This window comes from Capsicum annuum, chromosome 8 (genome assembly GCF_002878395.1).
Source record: "Capsicum annuum cultivar UCD-10X-F1 chromosome 8, UCD10Xv1.1, whole genome shotgun sequence".
In the NCBI taxonomy this organism is placed as follows: Eukaryota; Viridiplantae; Streptophyta; class Magnoliopsida; order Solanales; family Solanaceae; genus Capsicum; species Capsicum annuum.
This window is the reverse complement of record NC_061118.1, coordinates 120,638,285-120,651,897: the sequence shown is the minus strand read 5'-3', so window position 1 is coordinate 120,651,897 and position 13,613 is coordinate 120,638,285. Positions and strand designations below refer to the sequence as shown.

General features: G+C 34.5%; 1 non-coding gene across 1 annotated transcript; it reads left to right on the top strand.

Annotated features, from left to right (window-relative positions):
- The first annotated feature begins 5,861 nt into the window (after positions 1 to 5,861).
- LOC124886786 lies at positions 5,862 to 5,968 on the top strand. The gene has a single exon (XR_007044195.1). It is a non-coding gene; the product is annotated as a small nucleolar RNA R71 (small nucleolar RNA).
- Positions 5,969 to 13,613: the final 7,645 nt, after the last annotated feature.

Sequence of the window (13,613 nt, the reverse complement as noted above, 5' to 3'; positions counted from 1 at the left end):
CCCACACTTAGTTGCTAATATGTAGTGAATCAAATAGATCCTAATTCATTAAACTTTCTCCCATGATTCAGCAAAATAACTCATTTGTTTAGAAATAAGGTCAATTTGAAAGTTCACTTTATCAATTTAGTACTCACATAGACCTCTAATCCCTACACATTTTATAGTTGTTCATGCAAGTACACCACAAGAATTAAGAGCAATCTACAAAGTTTCAACAGTCCATTACCATAAATCTACAAATTTTAGTTCAAGAAAAACTCCCAACCTACAACATTATCATCACTAATTCACATCACAATGTCACTTATCATCTCAAGTTCTCAAAACAAAACCAAGTCATGCTCTTTATCACAAACTATTTAGCATTCTATGCATTGTTTACCATATAAAGCAATTTTGAGTAGAGAATAAAAATAATACATTACTTACCTTGTTCACTTGATTAAGAAAAATGGGGGAATAGATATTTCACTTGAGAGACAAAAAGGCGGCGGCGGCGGTGGCGGTGCTAGGGTTAGGTGAGTTGTGGAATGGGTTAAGGTTATATTTATAGAGGAGACCTAAAAATGAAGAGTTGATGCGACGCGTCAGGTATCGCGATGGTCATTCGATGTGACGCATTGAGTTCGCGTTGTGTTATTGGATTTTTTCCCTAAAAATTTATCCAAGTGTAACCTTATAAGCAATGACGCGATGCGTCTGGTACAACATTGAAGGTTGATGCAATGCATCATAATCACGTCGATCCACTTAAAATAGCATTATAAAATTTTATAAGTGTGGAATGGTTGCACCTCGACACGACACGCAAAGATAGGGTCGAGCCACTGGAAATTGCATCCTAAAAATTTTTTAAGGCTAAATTTCCCATACTTTATTGTATCTTTACTTACCCTTTACTTTTTTCTCACCATGTATCACCTATATACTTACTCAAAGGCCCATGTTCATCATCTTATCATCTTCTCTTTCTCTACCAAGTTCCTCATTTCTATACATTAATAAAAAACAACAACAATTATGTAAGTAAAAGTGAGTTCCCTCCCACCAAGCACCTTATTTTTGGTCGTGGCACGACTCATCTTTTTGTATTTTTATTTTTGTTCTTCAACTACTTAAAATTAAACTACCTATTACATTACATTTGCGAGTAGCCTCCTACATAGCACCTTATTTTACATCGTGGCATGACTTAGCTCAGTATCACTCATCAACAAAAGTGATAAATTCCATGTGCTTATTCGGATGATCCGGCAAATAGTGCTTAACATGCAGTCCATTCACCAGAAACTTTTTTGTCTTTTCTTTATTCCACAATGCTATAGCTCCATGAGGTGTCATATGCACCACCTCAAAAGGTCTAGACCATTTTGATCGCAATTTACCCGAAAACAACTTAAGCCTTGAATTGAACAACAAAACAAATTGTCCGGGTTCAAATACTCTTCCTTGAATTTTTTTATCATGCCATCTTTCGGTCTTCTCCTTGTATAGTATAGAATTTTCGTAGGCATGAAGGCTAAAATCATTAAGATCATTTAGCTACAATAACAGTTTCTCCCCCGCGACACTCATCTCAAAATTCAGCTTCTTTACAGCCCAATATGCTTGGTGTTCCAACTCCATAGGAAGATGAAAAGCTTTACCATACACCAAGAAATATAGAGACGTCTCAATGGGCGTCTTGTAAGCTGTTTGGTAGGCCAAAAGTGCATCATCTAGCTTCTCCGCCCAATCTTTTCTCTACCCATTCACAGTCTTCTAGAGAATTTGGTTAATCTCTCTATTTGAAACCTCAACTTGTCCACTAGTTTGGGGATGGTGAGCAGTAGTAACCTTGTGCCTAACACCAATTTAGCAAGAAGATTTTTGAACAAGGTGTTAATAAAATGAGTACCTCCGTCACTAACGATTGCTCTAGGTGTACCAAATTTGAAAAATATGTTCTTCTTCACAAATTTTAGCACCATTCTTGCATTATTAGACGGACTCGCCACAATTTCCACCCAATTAGAGACGTAGTCAAATGCTACAAAAATGTACAGATTGCCTCTTGAAGGTAGGAATGGGACCATGAAATCAATCCCTAAAACATCAAAGACTTCAACTTCTAAAATATTAATGAGGGCCATCTCATGATGTCTTAATATTGTACCCAACCTTTGACAGTGATCACAATTTTTTACAAAAGCAATTGCGTCCCTAAATAAAGTAGACCAAAAAAAACTGATTGTAGCACTTTTCTTGTAGTCCTCTCACCCCCATGGTGTCCACCATAAGGAAATGAGTGGAAATCTTCAAGAACCATTGAAAACTCAGCCTCTAGGATACACCTAAGAATGATTTCGTTTGGACCCTTCTTAAAAAGATACGATTTGTCCCAAATATAGGCACATGAATCATGGAGAAATTTCTTTCTTTGTTGTGTGGTGGAATCATGAGGATACACCTCACAAGCTATCAAATTCATAATATCAGCATACCATGGAAACTCAACTGCATCTAAAGATAACAACTTTTCATCAGGGAACTCTTCCTTAATACTAAGAGAGTCATCAACAATATGGTTCTGACTTTCCAACCTTGATAAATGGTCAGCAACTTGATTTTCAGCTCCTTTTTGGTCTCGAACGTCAGGATCAAATTTTTTTAATAGCAGAATCCACCTAATCAGTGGAGGTTTTGCATACTTCTTGTTTAGAAGATACTTAACAGCAGCATAGCCAGTGTAAACAATGACCTTAGTGCCAACTAATTAAGATCTATACATGTCAAATGCATACACCACTGCCAGAATCTCTTTCTTTATAACCATATAATTAACTTGAGCATTATTCAATACTTGGCCGAAATACCTTATCTCTTATTTAATCCAATACACCTCCCACAGCAACATTACTAGCATCGCACATCAACTCAAATGGTAAATCCCAATATGGTGCATTCAGAATAGGTGCTTCAATCAAATTCTTCTTTAGTTTTTTAAAAGGTGCTTGGCAATCATCCCTAAACTTGATCTTTTCCTTTTTCTCCAATAATTTTCACATGGGGCTTGCAATATTTGAGAAATCTTGAATGAACCACCTATAGAAACCTACATATCCCAGAAAGCTCCACACTCCTTTGCCTGTGACTTGATGTGGCAAATTTTTAATCACTTCAACCTTCATATTATCTACTTCAAGTCCTTTACATAACACTTTATGGCCTAGGAAAATTCCTTCCTTAACCATAAAGTGGCACTTTTCCCAATTCAGCACCAAGTTTGTCTTTTCGAATCGAGCTAGGGCTCTGTCAAGATTCTGCAAGCACTTTTCAATAGAATTACCATACACAGAAAAATCATCCATGAATACCTCCACAAAGTTTTCAACCATTTTAGAGAATATATCCATCATACATCTCTAAAATATAGAAGGTGCATTGCATAGGCTAAAGGGCATGCGTCTGAATGCGTATTTGCCGTAGGGACATGTAAAAGTGGTCTTCTCCTGGTTTTCTGGTTCTATGATTATCTAATTGTAGATGGAGTATCCATCCAGAAAACAATAATAATCTTGTCCTACCAATCTATCCAGCAATTGATCAATGAAAGGAATTAGATAGTGATCTTTACGAGTTGCTTCATTAAATATTCGATAGTCAATACAGATTCTCTAACCGGTCACCATGCATGCGGGGATCAACTCATTATCATCATTAGTTATCATAGTCATCCCTCCTTTTTTTTGGTACACAGGGCACTGGACTCACCCATTTGATAGTAAAAATTGGGTTGACAATACCATTATCTAACCACTTGATAACTTTTTTTCTGACCACCTCCTTCATCATAGGATTCAACCTTCTTTGTCGCTGCACTCTAGGTATGTAACTCTATTCCATGTGGATGTTGTGCATGCAAAATATTGGATTGATTCCTGTAATATCGATATTTTCCAACTAATTTCCTTTCTTCTCCTTTTTAGAACCACTATAGCTTCCTTTACCTATACATCTGTTAATCCTACAAAAAAAAAAACAGGAAAAGTATCTTGTTCACCAAGAAAAATATAATGTAAATAAGGAGGATGAACCTTAGGATCCAAGTTAGGAGATTCTTCAATTGAGGACTTGGGCGATGCACCAATTGACCTATTTAATGGTTCGACAGGCACTTTCATCATCTCAACCACTGCCAAATTCGTAACCTGGACCAATTCTCATGCTTCCAAATCTCTATAAAGATCATATCCCATCAAATCTCGCTCAAATGGATCATCATACAACAACAAATACTAAGCAGAAGCAAGGTCAATTACTGATAAGGATGGCAACTCCTCATATATAGCTGGCAATTTCAACGCCTTGTACACATAAAAAACATCTACTTTATCATGCACTCACATTGTTATTTTCTTGGCTATTACATTGATTAATGACTACCCTATTACTAAGAAAGGTCATCCCAAAATTAATGGAACTACAGGACCTGCCTCAAAGTCAAGAATTACAAAATTCACTAGAAATATTAATGATCTTACTTGCACCAAAACATCCTCAATAATACCATCGATCCTAGCAAGTGATCTATATGCCAGCTGCAAAATAATAGTAGTAGGCTTGAGAATCCAAGACCCATCTTTCTATACCATAATGTGGGCAAAATATTTATGCTAGCTCCCAAGTCACACAATCCACGTGCACACATAGTCTGTCCAATGGTAATCTCTAAGGTGAAACTACCTGGATCTTTAAGCTTCATGGGTAATTTATTTTGAATGTTAGATGTACACTCTTGAGTAAGTGCAACTGTAGCATACTCAGTGAACCTGTTCTTATTTGCCACTATATCCTTCAAATATTTTGTATATTTTGGCACACTTTGCAAAATGTCAACAAGAGAAAAATTTACTTGAACCTACTTCAGAAGATCTAATAAATTCCTATAACTCACCTTCTCTTGATGCTTTCTTGACCTTTGAGGAAAGGGTAAAGGGTGAGTCTTCTTGTCCAAATGAATTTGTTCACTTGCTATTTTTTCCTTAATTTCTTTCTCTGCCTTGTCTTTGGTACTGTCATCAATAATTGTGAGACTTACCTTCTCTTGAACTTTCTCCTTTGTTTGCATCCCATTTCTTGTTGTAATCGTATTTACCTACTTGGGATTTGTCTCTGTATCATTAGGTAATGCTTCTTGATGTCTTGTATTCTATGCCTCTACAATTTGACCTAACTGCAACTTTAGATTTCTCGTAAGCAATTATTGACTTTTAACTTAGCTGAAAACTATACTTGTTGAGTCTTAATGTCAATTGCAAATTGCTCTTGTTGAGCCATAAACTTCTTCATCAATTCCTCCATATTGCTAGATTGAGTAATCACCTAAGTATTCTGGGTTGGCTATGGATTTGGTTGCACTTATCCCTTGTACTTATTTGCATTCTGCGCCTGATTTCCACCCCATGAAAATTAGGATGATTTCTCCAATTGGGGTTATATGTAACACAAAAATTTTGTTATTCTAGCTGATTTGCATTCCCCAGATAGTTGATAGAATTCAATTTGGTTATGCAACCATTAGCTGTGTGCTCACTACTTTTGCAAAGCTCACACCAAGAATTCACCTATTAGACTACATTCGTTGTGGCTGCTGTGTGTGTAACACCCAACTTTATGTTATTAAGCTGAGTAATCATATAATTTGCATGGCTGCAATCCGTGCCTGTAATGTAGTGAACTGATCTACCTCCAATAACCTTATAATTTCTTTAGGAGAGCTCCTCGAGTCTGCATGCCAATCAGGTTCCCTTGTGAAATCTAATTCAACAGTGTGTACAATTCTTTATATGAAAGTATGCATAAGAACATCATTGGATTGATGATGATGAGGGAAATTTTTTAGTATACCCTTAAATCTCTCCCAAGCTTGGTAAAGATTCTCTCTGTCTTTCAATCTAAAACTCAAGATCTTACTCCTTAAGCGTGGCATCTTCCCAGATGGAAAGAATAAAAAAGGAAACTTCTGAGTTAGATCTTCCCATAAAGTGATGAAGAGTTGTGGTTCAGCATGTAATCACCTTTTTGCTTCCCCAATTAAGAAGAAAAGAGAAGAGTGTCAATCTTACATAGTCAGAATACACCCTTTCAGGAATGTATGTATCACTGATTACCAAGAATGTCTATATATGCTGTTGTGGATCTTCATGTGAAAGGACATGAAATTGCCCTGCTGAATTAAACAATTGCACCATATTCTGCTTTATTTCAAATCGACCTCCTGGTTTAGGCTTTAAAATATTGATCGTGACATGGTTTATGAGTGGGATTGCTACCTCATGAATAGGTTTAGTTGCTTGTTAAGCAAGAACAACGGGAATAATAGGATTGACAGGAGGTGGAACATTCCCGAAATTTGGATCCACCAATTTATTTTGTTTTTTAACAATTCTTTGACTTTGTTGAAAGATTTGCTCTGGTGCAGAAAAAGGCTCTACTAGTTCTTTATCTCTCGCCAGTCCTGGATTCAGCTAAACCGGCAAAAATTCAGCTAATAAGATCAAGTTTTTAACACCTAAACTTAATATTAAAAAAACAAAAATTTAGTAATTTACTAATTATATTAGTCCCCCACAAAGGCGCTAAAAACTTATTGCAACTCAGATGCACATGCAAGTGCACGTGATCGTTCAAGTAATATAGTGATTTAGACTATCAGATATCAATCCCACGAGGACTAGACAACTAGAAATTTAACCAACTTTTAGGTTCAGACAATTACCATTAAGTGTTGTATAGTATCAAGATGATATTGAATTTGAGAATAAAAAATGCATTTTAATAAAAATAAAATTTTATGACTAAAGCAAAGCAAGAAATGGTTGTAAACAGTTATGATAAGAATTCCAGGTTTAGGCTTCTCAAACAATTATACAACTCTCTATTCTTATAGTAGTCTAATTGGTTATCAGGTTGTTGGTTTACAAGGTTTAGGCAACAATCTTGATCTCCCAACATAAAATATTTTATCAATTGAATATTGCAGCTATAACTCCCACAGAGATACAACAATTCTTCTAGATTTGTTAAGAAATTTTCTTGTAATTGAACCAAACAAGGCTTCTAGGTATATCCCTATCCTAGTGCTAATTCAAACCCCTTATTTTATAAAAGGATAAGAACTTTTCTCCTTAATTTCATCATTCTAATCTACGATTCTCTTCCTGGATTCACATACAAATATAAATTTATTCTAATGGTCGCAACTCATTAAAATATTAAGCTCAAGAAATTAAGAACAACCCAAAAGATAATCAAAAAAGAAACTACTATAAAGAATATCAAAGAGTAATCATGTTTTTAACCTTAACCCCATAACAAGAGTATTTAGCCACTAATGTTTGAATTAAACATCAAAAAAAAGTAATTAATCATACCCAAAATTAGTCTTGAAGTAAACAAATTCAAAAGAAATAATTAAAACCCTAAAAGAAGAATTCTAGGCTTTTCCACCACTTCTATGCTTGCCAAAAAGAGTTTTGGAATTGTGCTCACGTGTTCCTTTCATACTTGTGAAAATTTCACTAGATCTGAAGCAATGACACGATGCATCAATAATCGCATTGATCCAGCCAATGCGTCATGTCAACATCACGTTGTCCTACTGAAAGTCGTCTTTGAAAATCAAACTAAGTCAAAATCTTCACCACTCGACGTGATGCATTGACATCGCATCGCGTCACTGGAATTTGGTCCTCAAAATTTTTCTAAGTGTCTAAGTGTTAATCATCAACGCAATGCATTGACATCACATCGCTGCACTGGAAGTTGCACTTATAGAATTCTCTAAGGGACAAAACTTATGCATCAACGTGGCACATTGACATCGCGTCGATGCATTGGGACTTGTTCTTCAAATTTTTGCTAAAGCACAAATCTTGTCAGTTGATGCGACGCATTGAGATTGCATCGCATCACAAGAATTTTTCTCTGCTTTCTTCCTTTCATCTCATTAATCCTCAACTTCTTTCTTTTCTCTTTACTCCCATGCATCTCCATATATTTTTGACTTTAATCCACATGATCTTTTGTCTCTTCATTATGTGCATCTAATTTTTTTCTAAATCCATAAGAAATTAATCTTGTATTTCTAATCATATTGGTTAGCCATAAAACACAATTTAACTCACACTTTTTATATTCAAAACAAGTCTAAATATAGGTAAATAACGGTATTTGTACATAGAAATATGCCCAAGATCATGTTAGCAGCTCAAGAATATCGATCTTAGGCTAGTTAGACCTTTGGTTTAGGTTCCAATCACCCAAACTCATTTTTCGACCCATTGGTTAAAAAGTTAGAAAAATCAAAAGATATGGGTGTGGGGATCATATTTGGTCTAAACTACTATGGATGGAAAATTGAAATTATTCAATGCATCCGGAACGTCGAATATAGTTGGGTTACATATTTTATTTTTAAATATCAGAGTCTGAATGAGTTCTGAGGGTTAAAAATAAGTTTTTACTTTGCTGGTACTAGGCAAGTGCGATCGCACAAGGACCTATTACGATTTCAATAGTGCAATTGCAGTCCATAGAAATGCAACAAAAATATCTTCGTCCATTTAGGGGCTATGAATAGGCACCCCTAAGTCGCGACTTTGACATTTTCTCTTCATTGTTAAGACCCAAAAGCCCTAGAAGGGTGAGATAACCTCAAATTGAGTCATTGGTGAGACTTAGGGTCTTGATTAACATCTTTTAATATGAATATCATTGGATTTTAGGCAAGAATCCTTTGAATCTATGCTTGAATTACTTGAATTTGTGACCTAAAACCCAAATATCTTAAAGGCTTGATTTTATTTAAAATTATTTTAGCTTTTACCTATTTATTGAGGGTTATGATTCCTTAATGGTGTATGAATTTTGGGTTGACCTCAAAAATGTGTTTTCCATAAGTGTTCCATAAGTGGGACCCATTAGGGTGTCATTTTAGGATCTGACACACAATGGTTTATTTAGGTATCGTTATGTTCATATTGATGCATAAATTATGTTTATGATAGCTTGGCATCTTAATGAGTATTCTTGGAAGGGTAAACAAAGATTTAGAGGATTTATAAGCATTCTTTGAATCTGAGGTAGGTTAGGTTTATACTTTTTTAGAATGAGCTTTGAAATAGCATAATAATGATATCTTGTAAGATTGGGAGGGGTTTTAGGTTTTGGTTGATTATTTTTGAAGACTTGTGGTTAGTTAGATCTTTTAGGTTATTTGAAACCATATAGAGAAATACCTAGCTTGTCATCTTTAACATTAATGGATTAGACTTAATCTCTCATGGTTAATAGGTTAATGCTTAGAAATACTCTTGTTATATGGGAGTGACATTATCATTCATGCTTAGGGAAAGATTGGCCTTAGATGCTTATTATAATAAAAATGCCTTAGTTCCAATGGAATTAATGATATTATTTGAGTAGGATCCCTACTTTAGACTTAATGGTGGCCTGCTATACATCTAAGAGTTGAATTAGATACGTTAGACTAATCCAGGGTTGAAATGAACTTAGAGGTATATTGGGGAATTTAGAAGTAGGCCTTGACCCACCTTAATCAAATAGTGAGGTAGTCCTCGTGATGCCTATAGATGCTTATAAAATGCCTAGAAAATTCCCTTTGAGTCAATATTATGGAACGTTGATAGTAAATTTATTGATGATGGTATAGTGAGCTATTGTTACTGCTATTAAAGAAGTCCATAACCATTTTACTCATTAAGTCATAGATGTGGCCATTACTCAGGCTATTGATTGGGCTATTGCTTGGCTATTGACTAAGCCAATTAATGCCTTATTAAATAGGACCTTGACTATAACATAGAGTAATCCATAAAGTACGATATTGACTATGCTCCGAATACGTTATGGATTGTTCCATAGATTTGATATTTCTCAAGTTAGTGCTGAACTTTTGGTATACTAATGGTAGATCAATGAATAGGTTAGTTGTGGGACATTTCTCTTGATAATACTTATGGTTATGCACATGGTCTAATGGACTAGATTATTCACTTATCACTAATAATTTTCATGTTACATATATATATACTTATTTATAATGTGATATTTGATGATGGACGAGGAAATATAGAGGTATAATCTTTTTGCTTTTTCTTTTGTATTTACTTACTTTAGCCCTCATGGGGCTTGTTCTTTACTTTATCCCTAGTGGGGCTTACTATATTCCTCATGGAGCTTGTCATTTACTTTAGCCCTCATGGGGCTTGCTCTTTATTATTGATATTAATATTAATATTATGATGATGCCCAGCTAGGACGGAGGATATTATAATGATATGATGATACTCGGTGAGGCTGAAAGATATTATTATACCCAAAAAGGCCAAAGTATATTATAATAATATGATGATGCCTAACAAGTCTAGAGCATATTATGTAGATATGATGATACTCGACAAGGCCGAAGGATCATTATAATGATACATAAATAATCAAATAGGATGGAGGATGATTATTAATATTTCTATGAGTATATCTACTAGTTTGAGTACGATTAGCCCTATCTATGGTACTTGTATGTTATTTATGTTGAGGTGTAGTTTGGTGTAATATTGACAATAGAGATGCCGAACATTGTTTTTAAGGAATCAATGTATAAGGTTGTATAATTGTGTATTTAAGGTTGGAAAGATGATTAAAGGAGTATATAAATTAAGAGGTTAATGATGACTTATGGATAGTTGAACCTTAGAAATAATGAGGACGTGGTATTAATGGGTACTAATTATGATGATTAAGCTATAATGATGCTTAAAATAAATGAAGACATAGAGCAATGATGTTTAGTTGACAATAATGATTTAGTTGATGACGATGACTAGTTTCCAAAATACGATTTGTATATTACGGATACTAGTCACTAGATGGAATTTAGTCAATAAATTGAATAGTGAATAATTGGTGACTTGCAAATATTTAATCGATGGTGATTAGTGAGTTTGTAATGGCTAGAAACAAATATTGTCTAGTTGATACATATGTCTTAGTAATGAATTCTTGCTATGTTCTAGTTATTAACTAGTTGGTGAAGAATGAAAAGTTATTAACTTGTGAATAGTCATTATATGGTGAATAGTGTAAATATAACAATGAAAAGGTATATGCTGACTCGTGAGTGATTGGATTAGAAAACATATTGGCTGGCAAATAAAGAGATATTAGTGCATATCGAGGATATAGTTGTAGAAATGATGGTATTGTTATGGTTATGAATAGATTGTCATATATTGTTTAATTATAAATATTGATGATAATTAAGAAATGTTTGTGAATATTCGATTGATGGTAAGCATGGATTGATGATTTAATAATGATGGTTTTTTCATATATTGTTGATTAGATTTCTTTAAATTTCTCATGAGTGTACTGTCCAGCGGTATGGGACGTTGCGACGGGTTCCTTAGTTTAAGATAAGTTGGCTTATGGTGGCCAACTTTGAATTTCTGATTTCTTATGTTGATCCTTTATGATACTTTATTGTTCTGAATTGTCCAATTCTTATGTATAGAAATATAGGTATGCATTGGTGTCTTATGTTATATTGTTATTCTAATTTTTGTTACTTGTTATGTATATCGATATTGGCATGTGTGGATGCCTTAGGTTATACTGCTATTCCATTTTGATTACTTATTATATATAGAGATGATAGTGATGATTTAGGTTTGATTCTCTACCTTGACTTAGTTATGATTATCTTTCACTATATCATCTTTATATCATGATTTAGCTCAGTCGACCTATGATACCTACTAAGTACACATTGTTTTGGTGATCATACAATACTTATGAAGCATTCATATTATAGTACTGGTTATTGTTATTGATGTGTGTACGTCGTGTAGATCATCCATGGTCCCAAGACTTAGAGTGAACTCTTGAGGTTTTGAGTATTACCTACCTCCCTCTTATGTAGTAGACTAGTCACTATGTTGTATTAGGAGATAAGATATATCAATATATTTAGTCAAACTTCACTTTGTGCTCTTGTGTTATTAATAACTCTTTTACTGATACTAGCAGGTTATTAGATTACATTATGTAATTTCTTCTTTATTCATCTATTCCATAATTTATTTCTTTACGTATTTGGTAGTTCGTTACTTGACATTTTGGACTACGGGTTTGGATTGCCTACTGGTCAGTTATAGTAGGCACTATTATGTCTAAAAAATAGGGTCGTAGTTAGTAGAGTACTACCGATGGGTGTGAAAAGGTTGAAAACCTATCTTCATGAGGCTATAGGGATATTTTAGGAAATTAATTTCTTGACTCCTTATTATGTGTTTGTGTTGGTATGAACCTCAAACATATTTTTTGGATGAATTTTGACCCTAATAAGCAATGCTAGATGGGAGACATTGTCGATAGTTGAGGATGAAACTTCAGCACGCCTTTCTAGTGTTTTAGCATAGCATCGGACTAGAGATTTAGAAATGTATATTTAATATTTTCAGCATCATCCAAAAATATTTGGGGTAGCTTAGGTTCCAGTTGAGCTTGTTACTGCGTCAGCCCTTTGAGGTTCCATAATAGGGATTCAATTCATGATTGCAAATACTTCTCAGTCATGCATAACATTCAATTCACTGAGAAGATCTTAGGCTAAAGTTGGGTCTATTGGTGTTCATCTATTTTCTTGAGCAATTTTAAAGTACGAGATTGGGGTTTTAGAGTGGGTCATGAAATTTTTATGATAAATTCTTTTGTGTTGGACTTGGTTCAAGGATTTGTTAAAAGACTAGCATCACTATACCGCTTGGCATTAGAGCATATGATAGCAGTTGTGTCTTTCTCCTCCCAAATTATTGATTATGGGAGAGCCATAGAGAAATCATGTATTGATACATATGGAGGTGGAGTCAAAAGGTCATGCCATTAGTATAGTGTTGTTTTTATTTTGTTTGAGAACTTGTATTGGGTGCAGCGAGAGTTTGCATGTATTCCCCGCCATCCTAGAGTTCTTGAGAAAGGCTATAATAGTGGAAAGGATGACCATTATAGTAGATATTGTTCACAGTGTTAGTTGTCCAACCATTTGGGGTTAGTTTGTGTTGCTCACCAGGTTTAGAGCTTTTGGAGTTTATTACTATTGTAGAGAGATTAGTTACAAATTTATTAACTTCCCCCGACCTGGGATTTTTAGTCATTGCAGCTCATTTAGACCAGCCTCATAAAGTTGTGGCATCTTCAGTTAGAGCTTATGCACTTAGTGCCTCAGCCAATGATTTAGTCGGTTGGACAGAGTTTGAAGTCATTTCGATTTATTCTACCTGTGTTTGTATGGCATGTGATTAAATATTTCATCATGATAGGTGTGCTTTTACTTCCCGTATTTCTATTTTATTGTGTGTATTAGGGTTTTTATACTCATTGATGATTATATATCTTGATGAGTTCATATTAGTTATTGTGTGCCTTGTTATTCAATTCTTGATTATGTGAATACTCAGTAGTTTATTTTTTTAGTGATGGATGAAGTGGATTTATACTAATCATTTCTCCTAATAGGTGTTGCTTTTGTGTTCTAGCAATATTTATCT